General features: G+C 47.3%; 1 pseudogene; it reads right to left on the reverse strand.

The window, feature by feature from the left end:
• Positions 1-1,355: 1,355 nt before the first annotated feature.
• On the reverse strand, positions 1,356-3,537 carry LOC149361077 (uncharacterized; annotated as a pseudogene).
• Between the last annotated feature and the right edge of the window lie 14,924 nt (positions 3,538-18,461).

The following is an 18,461-nucleotide window of genomic DNA, read 5'->3' on the forward strand; positions in this document are numbered from 1 at the left end:
CGTCCTGCTTTATACGCGGACGCTGGGGCGATCGCATTGGGGGGAGGAAGAGGGCTTCCGATTTTTCGGCTGAACACCTTAGCCCGATCGGTTCTTAGTACCTTTCTGTAACATCGATTGCTCGCTGGAGCGTTTGTTCAATTTGGCCGTCACTGCCCCTGCACATCCACAGAGTCAGATCATCTGCGTATAGTGTGTGATTCAGCCTCCCGGGATTTCGTTCAGTTGTGCGGGGAGGCCAAGGACGGCGATATTAAACAAGGTCGGGGATAACACCGATCCCTGCGGTGTAGCTTTGTTGCCCAGTCGAATACCCTCCACTGTGTGTCCCCCCATACTGATATTTCCGTTCTGTCTGTTAGGAAATCACGTATGTAATTGTAGGTGCGAACTCCTACGTCTAACGCACCCAGATTCTCCAGAATGGCCAAGTGCTTCACTTTATCGAAAGCTTTCGCCACATCTAGACCAACGACCACCCTGGTGTCTACTGTTGAATTATATATGATGTGTTCTTTTAGCTGCAACATGACATCGCATGCAGACAAATGCGGTCTAAATCCGATCATGGTATTCGGATCGATACTATTGTCCTCTAAAAACCGGTTCAGCCAGGCCTGAATCACATGCTCCATCAGCTTGCCCACACACGACGTGAGATAGATGGGACGCAAGTGCTCGAAACCCGGCCGTTTCCCCGGCTTCGGGATGAACACGAGGTTTGCGCCCTTCCATGCCGCCGGGAGCCGACCGGCCTCCCAACACTCCTGCATGTAGGCTGCGAGATGTTGGATCGACGCGTCATCCAGGTTTCTTAGAATTCGGTTGCTGATCCCGTCTGGACCCGCTGCAGTCTTGGTTCTCAATCTGTTTATTTGTGCTCGGACTTCAGCAACCGTTATCGTGCTATCTAGGTCCGGGTTTTCCTGGCCCCCGTAATCCGGTAGTGGCTGTCCTGTACCGTTTGCGCAGCTCAAATACCGGTCCCGAACTTGCGATATGAGAGTAGCCGTGGTCCCGTCAAATGTATGTACTAGCTTATGAAGTTGTTGTCTGGCCTCCAGTTTGGACTTGTCCGGATCTAGAAGATGCCGAAGCAAGTGCCATGTACCTGCCTTCCCGATGTTTCGGTCTAGTTTGTCACATATGTTGCCCCAGTTTTGCCTCGTTAAAGCGAGTGCGTACTCTTCGATTTCTTTGTTAAGCACGGCCAATTGCCTTCGCAAGTTCCTGTTCCCCCTTTTCTGCGTGAGTCGTTTTTCGAGATCCTTCTTCTTACGCCAGAGACTGACCATGTGACTATCTACTCCTTCGACGTCCTCGTCAACCTCCACCTCCTCCGTTGCTTCGCGGACCTATTGAATGACCTTTTTACTCCAATCGTCAATGTTACTGATGCCCTCCTCCTGACCCATGCGGCCATTTCGGAAAGCCTCCCAGTTCACCGACGCCAGCTTCTTGTAGCGAACGACCGGTGGGCCGTTGTCTACTACAATTTCAATAATCTTATGGTCGCTGCCCAAGTCTTCGCCCGTGTTGCACCATGTGGCGGAGATGCGGCCTCCGGTGAGAGTTAAGTCCGGAGAAGTGTCCATCGAAACGCTGTTACCCTGGCGGGTTGGTTTCAGGGGATCCGTCAGAAGCACTAGGCCATTGTGTTGAATACTGGTACATAGTTCGCGTCCTTTTACCTGCGTGTATCTGTACCCTTATGCCGAGTGATGCGCGTTGAAGTCCCCGACTATCAATAGGGGTTCTCCCTTCGCGATCACTCGCGCTTTTGCAAAGAGCTCATCGAAGCCGCATTGACGCTTTTGGCGTGGCGGGCTATATACATTAAGAACGAATAGACTTCTGAATTTTCTCTTTTGCGGGATTATCTCGATGAATATATGGTCTAGATTTGTAGTCCCGGTATCGTGCTGCAGCACTGTTAAATTCCTTTTGACAAGGGTGACCACTCGCGGGTTGTCACCTCGCCCCGCGTACGATTTGTAACTCGCTAGCTTGGCGTTCTTACCGCACTCCTGCAACGCGATTACTTCGGTTTTGTCAATGTTCGTCAGAAACGTTTGGAGTACCGCGCGTTTGCCACCGAAGCCCCTACAGTTCCACTGCCAAATAGTATTTCTACGGGGACGCAGAGCCATTTTGAAGGTTATGAATCTCTTGATACACCCACTGAATTCTCTCATCTCTCCTCACCATTTCGGCGCGCATCTCTTCCATAGCAACGTTCAGGTGTTCTAAAGCGGCCATAACTTGCTGCTGGAAACTTTTATCGTCCTGTTCCTTCTTATTGAATCGTCTTTCCAAACCTTGCATGCGGGATTCAAGGTCCTGCTCGGGACCTCTTTTCTTTTTTGTTGAAGGAGGATTTTCCCTAGAGATCTCTGCGTGTTCCCTCTGCGGCGCCGCCGCCGGCGGCGTTTCGCTATTCATCGGCTGCGAAGCCGTGCCTATCGCCCTAACCTGTTCCTGCAGCGCCTTATCTTGCGCTTGTAACAATTGGTCCTGTTCTTTGAGAGCCTTGACTTCATCTGAGTCCCGAGAAACACTACTCACGTAATCCACTTTTGTCGGTGCCTGCGGCTTCTGCTGCTGTTGCTGCTGCTTGAGTCCAGAGCCCGTCATCATCGTCCTGGACGGTGGCGGCTGCAGGCGCGGGAACGAAGCGGAACGGTCTTTTGGGCGGCTCTTCGACCGGCCGTGAGACTCACTACGGCCGTCTCGACGACTGAAGCGGACCTTCTGTTGCTTCTTGGCCTCCTCCTCGGCTGCTAACTTCTTGTTGGCCTCCTCCTCGGCGGCTAATTTTGCTTCCCACTGTCTCTTCTTGACCACTTATGGCGTACGGGAGAGTTCCTTACATTGTTTGTCTCCCGTTAAATGGTCCTTTCCACAAAGGCGACACTTGGGAGTACACTGGTGATCTTCGGGTGGCGATACCACCCCACAGCCACGACACTTCGGGTGTTCACTATCGCACACATCGGAGCGCTGACCAAGTTCCTCATATCTGAAGCAAACTTCGTATCTCTTCTTGAACAGCCGGCACGGGGTGAGCATGCCTTCAATCCTGACAAATCTTGGAACTTCAGCTTCCCATAAGGTGATAATAATGGTGGATGTCTTCCCCATCCGACGCACTCCAGCGATTGTTGGATTATGCGGATCTCTCTTCAATGCTTTGAACAACTGCTCTTCCGTGAATCTCTCACAGATCCCATGGACTACTCCTCGTCCACAATCTTCTGGTGCGACCAGGTGGGCCACCACTTCATGCGCCTCGTCGTCGAGTTTAAAGCTACGGATTGCGGCTACCTTCACGCCTCGACTAATGTCCAAGGAATGAAAGAGCACCGTACCTTGCTTTCCGTTCACACACCATGAGTCCTGCTCCGACCAGCTAATTCCGGCAGCCTTGGCGAGGGCCTGACTGATCAGCGGGCCCGACGTGCGTTTGATCACGGCTAGACCTTCAAGAGGCCTAATAATCACCTTGATGCCTTCCTGCGCGAACTTCGGAAGATTCATAGCGATCGACCTTTCGGCCAGTCTCCTCCGAGACGCTTTTGTAGGGCCGGGAGCGGCCCCCGCTGCCATTTTGTCTCCGGCTTCCCCGCGTCCGACGTGGCGCCATTTTGGCCGCGTCCTTGGAACCTTCGAGAAGCTTGCGTCGGCTCTTCGCATCAACCTTTTTTTTTGAGCGTTTGGACCCAACTGCTGTCATAATCTTCCGGGTCTAGATCCGTACCTTCGACGGTCACCTCCATCGACATGGTTGGTCCACAAAAGCGGCGGTATACCGGCGGCGAAGGGGCCTCCGGGCCGGCCTCCCCGGCCGAAGTCGTGCTAAGCCTAACGGACGCCTAGCGGTTTCCAGGTGGTCCACACAATATCGATAGTAAGAACCACACCGTTGCACTCACAGGGACAAATTTGGTATCCACAGGATCCTGACGTCTTGCGACGCGCAATGGTACCATTGAATATCCCAAATCCAACGAAAACTTCCGGTGGAACGAGACAGAATTTGTGGAGCCGACGTGACGCGCGTCCGCACTCCTCGGCCCCAGGTCGGGAACATTGCCGTAGCACTACGAAGGTAGCAGGACAGGTATGTCCCTTGAGAGTCACTCGCGCTGTGCATCGTCCTGATTGTGTAATGAGGTGGCCTCCTGCGGTGCGAATTTGTGGGCCATCCCAAGCGGTCGTTACTTCCCTCAGCTGCGCAGCGAATGGTCCATTCATCACCGAATAATCGGCTCCCGTGCCGACTATAAAGTAGTGACTTTCCGGCCGTCGATAACCACTTCTAAGTCGGATGTCCTGGCTCTGTAGTTGAACGTCGACCTCGGCGTCGTGCCACGGCTTCGTCGGGTGTGTGAATCGTGGGTGGGGCGTGTGATCGAAGCTTTTCTTGATGGCGGCGTCGTTTTAAAGGTGGTTCGCGTCGTGGTCGAGGTTGTCTTTGTATGCGGCGTCGGCGTAGTGGGGGCGGCGTCTTCATACGGCGTGGTCGCTGGAGGATCTTCGTCGTTTACTCGGCAAGCAACCTGACCTCCGCAGGTTGCTTTGTTTAGTTTCCCCTACGGGGGCTAGGGGACCTTTCTCGGACAGCCGCGGCGTAGCTGCGGCCCGGTGATGCAAATCGTGCGGTGCACGGCGACGGCGAGCGGGAAAGACGGCTTGACGACGCGTACTCCCCTGTGTGCAGGTAGTCGTCTATTTCCCGTGGTCGCTGGCCGGGGAATGGTCGTGGGGCGTCAATGGTGAAACCACCCAGGCCGACGCGTCTGTACGGGTAGTGGCGAAGTACATGGCCTGCTTCGCCGCAATGGAAGCACAACGGCCGGTTGTTGGAAGTCCTCCAGGCGTCGCACTTCCTGGGGCTTGGGCGTCGTTCGTAGGCTGGGCGGGCGGGGGCAGGGGGACGGCGTTCTGGAACAGCTGGTTCACGTCGAAGAGGTGGACTTCGGCTCTCGCGTTGGGGCTGAGGACTGCGTAGTGCAGCGGCGTAGATTAAGGCTGGAGCTTCAGCTGGAGGCGAAGATGACGGGGTGCCAAGCGCATGCTGCACTTCTTCGCGTACGATTTCCTCAAGGGTCGCTACTTGAGGCTGGTTGGAAGATTGTAGCAGGCGACGCAACTCTTCCCGTACAATTTCTCGGATAACATCCCGCAGGTTGCCTCCGAATGCTGTGCCATCCAGGAGGGCAGTGGAGGTCACTTGGGGCTGTCGAGGAAAATGACGCGCTCGTGCTTCCAAGGTTCTCTCTATGGCGGCTGCTTCACTGGTGAATTCCGCGACCGTCTTCGGTGGGTTGCGGGTCAGACCGCCGAAAAGTGCCTCTTTAGCATCACGCATCAAAAACTTCACTTTCTTCTCCTCCGCCATGTCAGGATCGATTCGTCGAAAAAGGCGCTTCATACCTTCAACATATGCGGTCACTGACTCGTTCGGGTGTTGGATACGTGATTCTAGAAGCAGCTGAGCTCTTTCTTTGTATACGACGCTACTAAACGTATCCAGGAGTTGCTTCTTGAAGGTCGTCCAGGTCGTGAGTGAAGATTCGTAGTTTTCAAACCACGTTCTCGCAGGGCCATCCAATGCAAAGTAAACGTTTCGGAACTTAGAGCTGTCGTCCCTGGCCTTCAGTGCTGCTACACGGTCGTACAGGTACAGCCAGTCTTCTACATCTTCGTGTGGTTCTCCACGAAAATTCGGTGGCTCCCGGGGCTGTCGAAGCACGACAGGCGTTAGCTGTGCACCAGGTTCCATCGTGAGGGGCATAGCTGGATACCAGATCAGCACCTCCACCAGATCTCACGTAGTGGTGACTGCAGTCCGGCGAACAGGAACACAGCGAGAATGTATTCGAAACGAAACTCTTTATTTGGGCTGACTTGCGCCCGCAAAGAACTGAATCACTCGGCGGCGGCGTAGCAACAAGTGTGCTCGGCGGTCGTCGAACAGAATGCCCGCCGCTGTAGGCCGTGCTCTTTTTAAAGCTGACAGCGAACATTCGAGATAAAGCTTGGGAAGTTACTAGAACATTCTGGCACAAAGCAGAATCGGCTCCGCCTGGATGCGATCAATCGAGATAATTCTAGGCGCGTCTTGAGTCACAAACGGAGCGATAAAGCGGCGTGCCGGCAGCCTTGAAGCATGAACAAATAAACACAACAAACGCTACAAAGATTCGCGGCATTATATATATATATATAATTATATATTATATATATATATATATATATATATATTATATATATATATAATATATAATGACTTGGCAGCGACAGGGGCAGCGGGACAAAGCCTGACCGACACACGCTTTTCTTGTCACCCACAGATACCCCTGATCTGCTGTGCTGTGCCGTAATCCACGTGCCAGGATTTTCATCCTTCGGAAAAGAACTTTTTGTGACGTCACGGCAACGCCTGCGGTGCCTACGTCTCGCAAGTTATTCTTCTCATCGCCGAGGGCTGCAACGACAGGGAACCACCACCAGGGGCCATCAACTACATAAGCGCCATCGGACCAGCGTCTACCTCACTTGGCAGCGACAGGGGCAGCGGGACAAAGCCTGACCGACACACGCTTTTCTTGTCACCCACAGGTCTGTGGTTGTGCTCCTTTTACGTTTATAGTATTATAGTACCTTTTGCTGCTGTCGCTGCCAAGCTGACGTTGCCTTTGAGATATGCCTACTGATGTCGACAAGCTACGTGAAGAACTCCGAATAGAATTCCGAAAGGAAATTGCTTCGTTGCGTAGCTCAATCGAGAGGGACGTTCGAAAAGAGTGCCGCGAATTATCCAACAGTGTTGACTTCTGCTCCAAAAAATTTGATGACATAGCTGCTGAGTTTACAGCGCTTAAGGAAGAAAACAAGGTACTCAGAGCTGAAAATGCTACACTGTCATCTGAGCGTGATGGACTCAAGAAGCTTGTAGAAGATTTTGAACAGCGATGCACTGTTCTAGAGCAGTATTCCAGAAATAAAAACATTGAAATTAAGGGCGTTCCCGAAACTGAGCATGAGAACCTTCAAGACACATTACAGAAGGTTGGTGAAGTGATTAACGAGTCCATAGCGCTCGATGACATTGATGCTTGTCACCGTGTTCCTACCAGGAATACCACAATCCCGAACATCATTGTGCAGTTTCGCAACCGCTTGAAGCGGGACACCGTTCTAGCAAAGGCAAAAAAGAACAATATGACTACAAACGACCTTGGCCACCCCGGACAAACTTCCATTTACATAAATGAGCACTTGTGTCCCGCCCTGAAAAAGCTGCTAGGAATGGCAATTTCGCGTAAAAAGGAGAAAAGCTGGAAATTCGTTTGGACACGTCATGGCCACATTCTAGCTAGAAGGGACGAAAGTTCGGATGTGGTCAGGATCGCTTGCCTGAAAGACTTAGACAAGATAAACTAGGCGTGCCCTCCCATGCACTCTTTTTGTTACTTAAGTGGTGTCCGGCTTCTTTACACAAAATGATGTTTCATCTTTGTACGCAAAAAACAAAAAAGCCTCAACTTTTTTTCATCTGAACGCACAGTCACTCTGTAACAAGGAAGATGAAGTTATTGCCCTTTTGGATGCTTTTACCTTTGATTTTGACGTTATTATGATAACCGAAACGTGGTATAAAAAAGATACGGTGCCATTGAAACTGCCGCAGTACGATATTTATCTCCAAACTCGCCCGAATAAAAAGGGCGGAGGCGTGTTGATAGCTGCTAAGAAATGTTTCCAATGCTGCCTTATTCCAGAATTCTCAAAAACGAACGAAAATTATGAGATAATGTCTTTGAAATCTGGCCGCAATGTATTTTCTGCTGTATACCGTCCCCCAGCTGGGAACATCTCAGTTTTTTTGTCCTTTTTAGATGAAATGTTATCTTGGGTAACCGAAAATGACTTAAAGCTAATACTAAGTGGTGACCTTAATATTGACTTTTCGTCATCATCTCCCGAGTCACAAGAAGCAAACAGGTTGTTCGAATGTTACGCCCTTACCAACTACATAAATGAAGAAACGCGACCGTTAACACAGACATCTATTGATGTTTTCTGTAGCAATGTGTCAAAGGAATTCATTAAGTCTGGAGTGGTACTAGCGCAAGTTAGTGATCACCTGCCAATTTTTCTTTTTGTCGAGTTGCCAACGGCATTTCGAAAGAGTAAGCCTTCCTATATGACATACCAGTGCATAACAAATGAAACTATCGAAAATTTCAGAAATGAAATACGAAAAGTTGACTGGAATCACGTCTACAAAATAACTGACCCTAGCAAAGCATATGACACATTTATAAACACACTTAAATTTTTGTACAATAAATGCTTCCCTTATAAAACAACTAAGAGGCCTAGTAAAGCACGGAAGCCCTGGATAAATCGTCGTTGCTTAAATATGATTCAAAAGAAAAATAATCTTTTTAAACGGTTTCTTCGAACTAGGTCTTCCGACGACTTAGCCAAATTTAAGTCATATCGCAACAAAGTAACTACATTTCTTCGAGAAACCAAGAAGGAATACATGGAAAAATTATTTACTGGTAATGTACAAAACCGAAGCGACCTCATGTGGAAAGGAATAAATAAAGTTCTAAACCGTACAGAACAGGAACCCGTCGAGCTAGAAATCTTAGTCCAAAATCAGAAACTTTCGGGAAAAGAACTAGCAGATACTTTTAATAATCACTTCGTGTCTTTAGTTAACAGTGTACATAATCCTGATTCCCTAAGCTATCTCAAATCTAGAAATCACAGTAGTGCATTTTTATCACCAACGGATCGCAGTGAAATTGAAAGCTGTTTTCTTGCTCTCCGAACGAGTAGTACAAGGGACGTAAATGGTCTAAAAATTCAACCTATTAAACATACCATGGGTCTAATTAGCCCTGTTTTAGAGCATATATTTAATCTATGCTTTCTGCAGGGAGTTTTCCCACAAGCCATGCAAGTTGCTAGGGTGACAGTAGTTTTTAAAGGTGGCGAGAAAAATAACTTGTCGAACTATCGTCCCATATCAATCCTCTCCATTTTTTCAAAATGCCTAGAGAAACTGCTGTACAAAAGGATCATTAGCTTTTGTATCAAACATAACTTATTGACACCTCATCAACATGGGTTTAGAAGTGGCCATTCCACAGATACAGCGCTTTTAACTCAAAAGGAACTAATCCTGCAATCTTTCGAACAGCACCAATTAACCCTTGGTGTATTTGTAGATTACTCAAAGGCATTTGATTCCATTAATCATCAGACAATGCTTGCTAAACTTGAGTTCTATGGCTTCCGTGGCGTTTTTCATGACATATTGAATTCTTATTTATCAGCGCGAGTACAACAAGTAGTAATTAACAATAAATTATCCGACCCGAAATCAGTTTTAGCAGGCGTCCCGCAGGGAAGCATATTGGGGCCTCTACTTTTTATCATCTACATTAATGACATCGTTCTCATTGACCCACGCCCAACATTTATAATATATGCTGATGATACGAGTTTACTTTTCACCTCTAGCAATATACATAATCTGACTGAACAAGCAAACACGTGTTTGCATCTTTTAAATCATTGGTCGATCGTAAACTCACTATCTATAAACATAAATAAAACAAAAGTCGTGCTTTTTAGGCCAAGAAACAAAACAGTATGCGATAGCGACATTTCACTTCGGATTGGGTCTGTGCCTTTAGAAGTTGTCCCTGTCGTAAAAAGCCTTGGAGTATATTTTGAGAAGCATTTATCGTGGTCAACACATGTCGATAAAACAGCGGACAGGCTGTCAAAAATAACTGGTGTGTTAAGTAAACTGCGCTATTTTCTGCCACAAAAAGTGAAACTAATTCTTTATAATTCCATGTTTGCTTCCGTTTTAAACTACTGTTTCACGGTATGGGGAACTACCACACTATCAAACTTAAACAGGTTACATGTAATCCAAAAACGAGCCATAAGAAGCATTGCAAGCATCCCCCGCGACGTTACGACAAAACCCCTTTTTAATGCCTTCCACATAACTCCAATACACGATCTATATAATGTCAACTTAATAAAACGATATAGGAGAAGTAATACCTACCGTAATTTTCTTGAAACCTTGTCTCAACTAACACCTAGAGAACACACTCATGCCATAAGAAACCGCGATAAATGGTTCATTCCCCAAATACGTACTAACTATGGACGTCAAATGCTCAGCTACCACTTACCATTATTGCTAAATGCTTTGTGTTAGTCTTACAAACCAGTATTTTTGCATCTTATTTCTTTTGCTGTTTTTGTCTGTTTTTATCTCTTGTTTATCTATTTTTTCCGAGTCAGTTGTGTCTCGCTTATTTTTCCTCAAACGCAATTGTTTTGTTAGTTGCTGCCAATATATGCATCAAACAAACCTTGAAACCTTGTACGGGGGCGCAGGCGCGCAATCAAGCTCCAGTGAGAGCTTTTTGTCTGCGCCCCTAACATCTGGATGACGTAAATAAAGATTTGATTGATTGATTGATATATATATATATATATATAGGTTGCGAAAGCGTGAAGTACTAGACTGCTTATAAAAATATATAGCGAAGTATACGCTTCGTTAAAGGAAACATATTTATTAAACTCGACGTTTCGATCGGAAGACCGATCTTCTTCAGGAGTGATCACTCCTGAAGAAGATCGGTCTTCCGATCGAAACATCGAGTTGAATAAATATGTTTCCCTTAACGAAGCGTATACTTCGCTATATATATATATATATATATATATATATATAATCCAAAAAGAAAGGGAAAATCTTGGCACGGTATGTAGTAGTAAGAACGTAGACCAACGTTTGGAACGCTTGAAAAAATTTATTGACTTTTCGACCGTGGAACGGCTTTCTTCAGAATGTCCGACATTCTCACGATGGCCGTTCCAGGGTCGAAACGTCAATAAATTATCTCCAGCGTTTCAAACGTTGGTCCACGTCCTTACTATATATACAACGGCCGCCGCTCTTAGCAGCGGCTTGTCAGCGCGTCATCTCTTTCCGCAGCGGCGCGGCGGCAGTTCACTTCGCCAGGGTCAGCGGGCATGCTCCGATTGCTCGAAGCGCCGTTGAGAGCGCTGCAATTTGGTAGCAGACGAGCGTAGACACGTGGTATTTTTTCATATTTCGCCGACTTTCTTTAGATGCCGGAAAAAAGGACCTCGTAGGAGATACGATGCTATAATAAACTGGATGGGTTGTTTATAAACCTACTCTACAACCTAACATAACGGTCTTGGCACTAAAATGAGTATTTGAAAATTTGTATAATTCACCTTAGTTAGTTAACTAATTAAGCTCAATACAAAAGTATTGTAAGGAGCGCCACAAGATGGCGAACAATGTATCGTTGGTTTCAGCGGGCTGCGGATTACGGCTTTCTTAAATCCTTGTTTCAAGTTACGTGAAACACCCGGTATATAGGGGTGACGCCGTAGTGAAGGGCTCCGCAAATTTCCACCATCTGGGGTTCTTTAACGTGCACTGATATCTCACAGTACACGGGTCTATATATATATATATATATATATATATATATATATATATATATATATATATATGGTTTGGTTTATGGGGTTTTAACGTCCCAAAGCGACTATGGCTATGAGAGACGCCGTAGTGGAGGGCTCCAGAAATTTCGACCACCTGGGGATCTTTAACGTGCACAGACATCGCACAGTACACGGGCCTCTAGAATTTCTCCGCCAAAGAAATTCAACCGCCGCGGCCGGGATCGAACCCGCGTCTTTCGGGTCAGCAGCCGAGCACCATATCCACTGAGCCACCGCGGTTGCCTATATATATATATATATATATATATATATATGAGAGAAGCGAACAGCTACAGAAACCAAGGAGCACAGGGGATTTTTTTTAATTAATTTATTTTTTGTGGAGTTGATCAAGTAAGAATATTACTGTCGCTTAAAGCTAATTGATTAGAAAAGCAGAAGAAAAAACAACCACATGCCGCCGGTGGGATCCGAACCCACGACCTCCGAAATACGCGTGCGGTGCTCTACCTCTGAGCTAGTTGCAGCAGGTCTTGTCGTTCAATGGGCCAGGCAGACTTGTAGAAGAAGGGGTCACAACATTGATATTATCTTCATTTAATACCGACAGTTTCGAACGGAGGACCGTCCTTCCTCACGGTATACACACGAATGAACACAATTTCTCATTTTCTAGGCACAGTACGGAAAGGGAGAGGTAAAACCACTCTCTCTCCCGTTAGAGGAAAGGGAATCAAAGTCAGTATAAGACGCAAGGGCTCCAGTCCATTTAGGGGGAAGAGGGTGAGGGTTGAAGAGGACAGGAAAGGGGAAAAAACATTGATGCATAAAAATATAAAAATGAAGAAAGCAAAAGTAACATTGAAAAATAAAAATAAATATACGAAGGCAACGACAGAGGCTTGAGTAACAAAGCAATAGAAATAGATAGGGAGGGAACTAGTTGGTTGTCAGAAGGCGCCAGCAAGAATGTTTTGAGAGAAGCTCCATTCGGTGTGGGTGCTAAACCCAGGAGAATGAATAAAAACAATATTCTAACAAGGAAAGTACAAAGCAAAACCACAAAGAAAACAGAAAAACGAAACACAAAAAGGTTGGTTGGTTTGTGGGGTTTAACGTCCCAAAGCGACTAAGGCTATGAGAGACGCCGTAGTGGAGGGCTCCGGAAATTTCGACCACCTGGGGTTCTTTAACGTGCACTGACATCGCACAGAACACGGGCCTCTAGAATTTCTCCTCCAAAGAAATTCAACCGCCGCGTCCGGGATGAAACACAAAAAGAAAAAAGAAGAAAGAAACAAGCGCATGCATGCATATGTACAGTACATCACAGAACGGACCGCTCCCAGCAGTGCAGGTGTTCTGGACCGCTGTAACGTGAGTTACGAGTCAGCCACAACATTTAGAGCTCTTAAGACAAGCCAGTGATCGGCACGGCGGAAGCGCGGCGCCGCGGTCGAGGGAGGCAGGGCGGCCGGCCAGACGCCGTGCGGGAACCGGATCCCGCAGCCGAGTGCCGCGGCGTCCGTCCCACGGTAGGCCATTCCCTTCGTGCTTTTCGTCGCGAAGGCATTCGAGTACAGACTGGTTCTTTAAAAGAAGGGGCCGGAAGGACCGGTGAAAAGGAACCTAAAGAGTAAATACATTTAGAAAATAAAATTAAGAAAAATAAGAATGGGTACGTGGGACCCCAGAGAGTGCAGGCTTCATGGAAGAGGAGGGATTCCAGACGTTCAAATTGTTCTAGCTAGTTAGGGTTTTGAGAAAGGCGAAACTGCCCAAGTTTTCATTATTTCCATGTGTTAGTGTCCGAAATTTGTGTATGAAATAGGACTCCCTTTGTTCTCTTGGCGACTTGTTTAGAAAACCGATTGGAGAAGGATGACGTGAATGTTTTCGAATGCATGGTGGGGTAGGCACAGATGCTTGGAAAAAGGAAGTTTGGCAGCGCGTGAGTATTGGCCTTGTGGTTGTTAAAACCCAACCTGAACGGTGTTTCCGTTTGGCCGATGTATTCCATGCCACACACACTGCAGTGTAGCATATGTACTACGTTCGCGCTGTCACAATTGAGGGTTTCCCTAACCCTGAAGGTGAAATCGGAGAATGTGCTTTTAGCGATGGTTGTAGTCTGCATATGACTGCAAACCTTGCAGGTTTGCTTACGGCACGGTTGACATCCAGGGCTCGGGTTGGAGTTGGGCGTTGTTTTGGACTTAACTAAAATGTCCCTCAGGTTCCTGCTTCGCCGGTATACTGCTCTTAATGGTTGTTTAAAAATGAGAGACAAGTGACTGCTTTGCTGGATAATATTAAAATGTTTTGATAGGATACTATTAACACGTCGAATGTTAGATGAATGCGGGAGGATAAGGTTGCTTGGCCTTTCACTATCCCGCGATTTTGGGGAATTTAGTATTTTATTCACATCGCGGCCACGGGGGCCGCTGCCGCTCTGTCAAGCATGAGGGAGATCGTGGGGAGAATCGGCCATGAGCACCCCTCGTTGGAGTCTTCCTGTTCCACGCGCCCTGAACCGCCGACGCCGAGGAGCCAACAGAAGGTTCGTCCACTGGTTCAACGCTCATGCGAAAGTTTTTGTGGAACAGGTGCGGAGGCTGTGTCACCAACGGCGGCTTGGCAGGGACGTGGTATATCAATCACGCACTTGAAGAGCTGCGACCATGGAGAGTGCTCGTGGCCGATGGACATCATCTGAGCTTCGAGGGCGTGGCTATCATGTGCGAGCACCTGAAACGCGCCCTCGGTGCCAGACCCCCCGCTACGGGATGGAGTGTTCGTGCACAATCGATGGCGACGATCCAGGCAGGCAGCGGCGCAAGAACAGCGCCATCACTGGCTCGTCCGAAGACTCAAGAGGCGGAGACACCCCCCGTACCGCCACGCCGCCCCTACATGACGAGACAGGCCTGCACCGAGGCGGCAAGCCACAACCTAACGCAGCGCAGCGACTGACTCGCAGCCGCCACAGATACGGCCCGCTCCCCAGAAACTAACTCACCGTCATTTCTAAAAATCCGAAAAACTATCGGAAAACTAATTAGATATGAATACCACGCGACCACTCTAACTAGCTATTCAGAATCGGAAACCATCCCAAAAGGTTTGCGACTGCAGCTTACCCCGGCGATGACAACCCTTAACGCAGATGAGGACGCGGAATGGAAACAGATTCTACATGACAGTGCATTACGTCTTGTGGGCCTAATTATACGGCACAGCCAACGAAAAGCTCTTGAGTTCCAGCATGTCGAAAAATCCTTACGTCGTGAACCGGACCTTATGCCGAGAGAAATAACTCAGCTAAAAGAATTCGAAGAAGGAACGAAAAAAGACAAAAATGTGCAGAAACTTAGCAAACTCCGGCGAAACGGTGTGACCCCGGCGCCACGTTCACCAATTCCGCCTTCTACTAAAAGCACGCTAGGCCCTGAGCAACCTAATACTAGCCGGTCTTCCATCGAGGCTGACAACGTTTTGAACATATCGAGCCATCCACTCTCTCCTTCGGAACGAAAGTTGCTCTCCAAGGGTTTAACATTCTGCCCCGCAACCGGAAAATTCAACGAATTCCAATTATATCAGGATCTGGATAACTTTGCAAGGAATCTACGTCTGCGCGAGTACTTCCGAAATCGCGAACGCAACCGTGAAATCAACATACCCTGGACATCAAACCAATCATGGACTCCAAACGAACACACAGATAAACATCTAGATATTTACATCGCCGCCGTTCAAAAGGTTATCCTCGCCTCATATTCAAAATCAAAATAAAAAAAGTCCCGAACAACCTGTCATCCAAGGAACGGCGAGCCCTTGACTCTTTAAATCAGCGATGTCATCAAACCGGCCGACAAAGGCGGTGCTGTTGTTGTTATGGACAAGTCCGAATACATAACAGAAGGTTTCCGGCAATTGGAAAACGAACATTTTTACACGCAGCTAACCAGTGATCCCACAAGTCAGTTCGAAATCAAAATTAACAATACGTTAAAATCACTTCATCAAGATCAAAAGATATCCGGGGAAATTCTTAAAGCAATGACTCCAGTCAGACCAGTTCCTGGACGGTTCTACCTACTCCCGAAAATACACAAACCCAACCGTCCGGGCCGTCCCACTGTGTCAAGCAACGGCACACTCACCGAAAATATATCTGGCGTCCTCGACTTCCTTTTGAAGGCCATTATACCTTGCAACTATCCCGGCCTACATTCAGGACACAAATCACTTTCTATGAGTGGTACCTAACTTCAAAATTCCCAACCAAAGCTTCTTGGTTACAATGGATGTGACATCTTTAATACAAATATCCCCCACCCAGACGGCATACGCGCGACAGTGGATGCATACTTGAGGACAGATTCCCCCGTCATCTTGATGAGGAAACTCTCTCTGCAATCCCAGGCTTAGTACTGAACTAGAACAACTTTGAATTTGAGGGAAGACACTATCTTCAGGTCAACGGCACGGCGATGGAAACAAAGATGGCTCCGGCCTACGCAAACTTATTCATGGCAGCACTGGAAACAGAATTCCTTGACACTCAGTCCTTCAAACCACTCCTTTATAAACGTTTCCTGGACGATATATTTTTCATTTGGCCATACGACGAAGCCAGCCTCTTGGCATTCATAGCGAGGTATAACCCATTTCATCCTTCCATATCGTTCACCCACAGCATCTCCACAAAATTTATAAACTTTTTGGACGTTCAAATAGAGAAAAAAGGCAGCGTGCTTAGGACAACCCTCTACAAAAACCCACTGACCGCCAGCAGTACCTACATTTTAAGAGCAGCCACCCACGGCAGTGCAAGACTGGCATAACCTACTCACAGGCTCACAGATACCGACGGATTTGCTCTGCGCTCGTTGACTTTGACCGCCATGCTGAGCAGCTAAATACAAATCTTTTACTTAAGGAATATCCAGCGTCCATCGTCGATGACGCTACCCTGAAAACTCGTGGTTTAGACAGGAATAAAATACTAAATTCCCCAAAATCGCGGGATAGTAAAAGTCCAAGCAACCTTATTCTCACGCATTCATCTAACATTCCACGTGTTAATAGTATCCTATCAAAACTTTTTAATATCATCCAGCAAATCAGTCACTTGTCTCTCATTTTTAAACAACCACCAAGAGCAGTATACCGGCGCAGCAGGAACCTGAGGGAGATTTTAGTTAAATCCAAAACAACGCCCAACTCCAACCCGAGTCCTGGATGTCAACGGTGCCGTAAGCCAGGCTGCAAGGTTTGCAGTCATATCCAGACTACAACCATCGCTAAAGGCACATTCTCAGATTGCATCTTCAGGATTAGGAAAACCCTAAATTGCGACAGCGTGAACGTAGTATACATCTACACTGCAGTGTGTGTGGCATGGAATACATCGGTCAAACGGAAACACCGTTCAGATTGCGTTTTAACAACCACAAGGCACATATTCACGCGCTGCCAATCTTCCTTTTTCCAAGCATCTGTGCCTACCCCAGCATGCATTCGAAAACATTCAGGTCAACCTTCTCCAATCGGGTTTCCAAACAAGTCGCCAAAGAGAACAAAGAGAGTCCTATTTCATACACAAATTTCGGACACTAAGACATGGAATTAATGTAAACTTGGGCAGTTTCCCCTTCCTCAAAAGCCTAACTAGCTAGAACAATTTGAACGTCTGGAATCCCTCCTCTTCCATGAAGCCTGCACTCTGCGGGGTCCCACGTCCCCAATCTTATTTTTCTTAATTTTATTTTCTAAATGTATTTACTCTTTAGGTTCCTTTTCACCGGTCCTTCCGGCCCCTTCTTTTAAAGAACCAGTCTGTACTCGAATGCCTTCGCGACGAAAAGCACGAAGGGAATGGCCTACTGTGGGACGGACGCCGCGGCACTCGGCTGCGGGATCCGGTTCCCGCACGGCGTCTGGCCGGCCGCCCTGCCTCCCTCGACCGCGGCGCCGCGCTTCCGCCGTGCCGATCACTGGCTTGTCTTAAAGAGCTCTAAATGTTGTGGCTGACTCGTAACTCACGTTACAACGATCCAGAACACCTGCACCGCTGAGGAGCGGTCCGTTCTGTGATGTACTGTACATATGCATGCATGCGATTGTTTCTTTCTTTTTTTTGTTTCGTTTTTCTGTTTTCTTTGTGGTTTTGCTTTGTACTTTCCTTGTTAGATTATTGTTTTTATTCATTCTCCTGGGTTCACCAACCACACCGAAGGGAGCTTCTCTCGAAACATTCTTGCTGGCGCCTTCTGAGAAGCAACTAGTTCCTTCCCTATCTATTTCTATAGCTTTGTTACCCAAGCCTCTGCCGTTGCCTTCCTATATTTATTTTTATTTTTCAATGTTACCTTTGCTTCCTTTATTTTTATATTTTTATGCATAAATGTTTTTCCCCTTCCCTGTCCTTTGCAACCCTCACCCTCTTCCCCTAAATGGACATAGACTTTGCGTCCCTTTGCTCTAACGGGAGAGAGAGTGGTTTCACCTCTACCTTTGCGTACGGTGCCTAGAAAATGAGAAATTGTGCTCATTCGTGTGTATACCCTTAGTAAGGACGGTCCTCTGTTCGAAACTGTCGGTATTAAATGAAGATAATCGCAAAGTTGTGATTTGAACTAGCAACCAAGTACGTTTATCTTATTGTGCTATATATATATATATATATATATATATATATATATATATATATAGAAAAAAAAAGAAAAAATTAACAAAAAATACACAAACGGGACAGGGGGTGGGGAGGGTAAATGTCGTCGCCCGCCACCCACCCCGGTCAAAAAATCCTTCAAAGTTCCTTCAGGGAGCCAACAGGATTCTTGACTGTCACCTCTACATGCACCTGATGGACCTGAAGGAATCTGCATGGA

Source organism: Amblyomma mixtum, chromosome 2, assembly GCF_055824585.1.
Source record: "Amblyomma mixtum isolate Tamu chromosome 2, ASM5582458v1, whole genome shotgun sequence".
Classification (NCBI taxonomy): Eukaryota; Metazoa; Arthropoda; class Arachnida; order Ixodida; family Ixodidae; genus Amblyomma; species Amblyomma mixtum.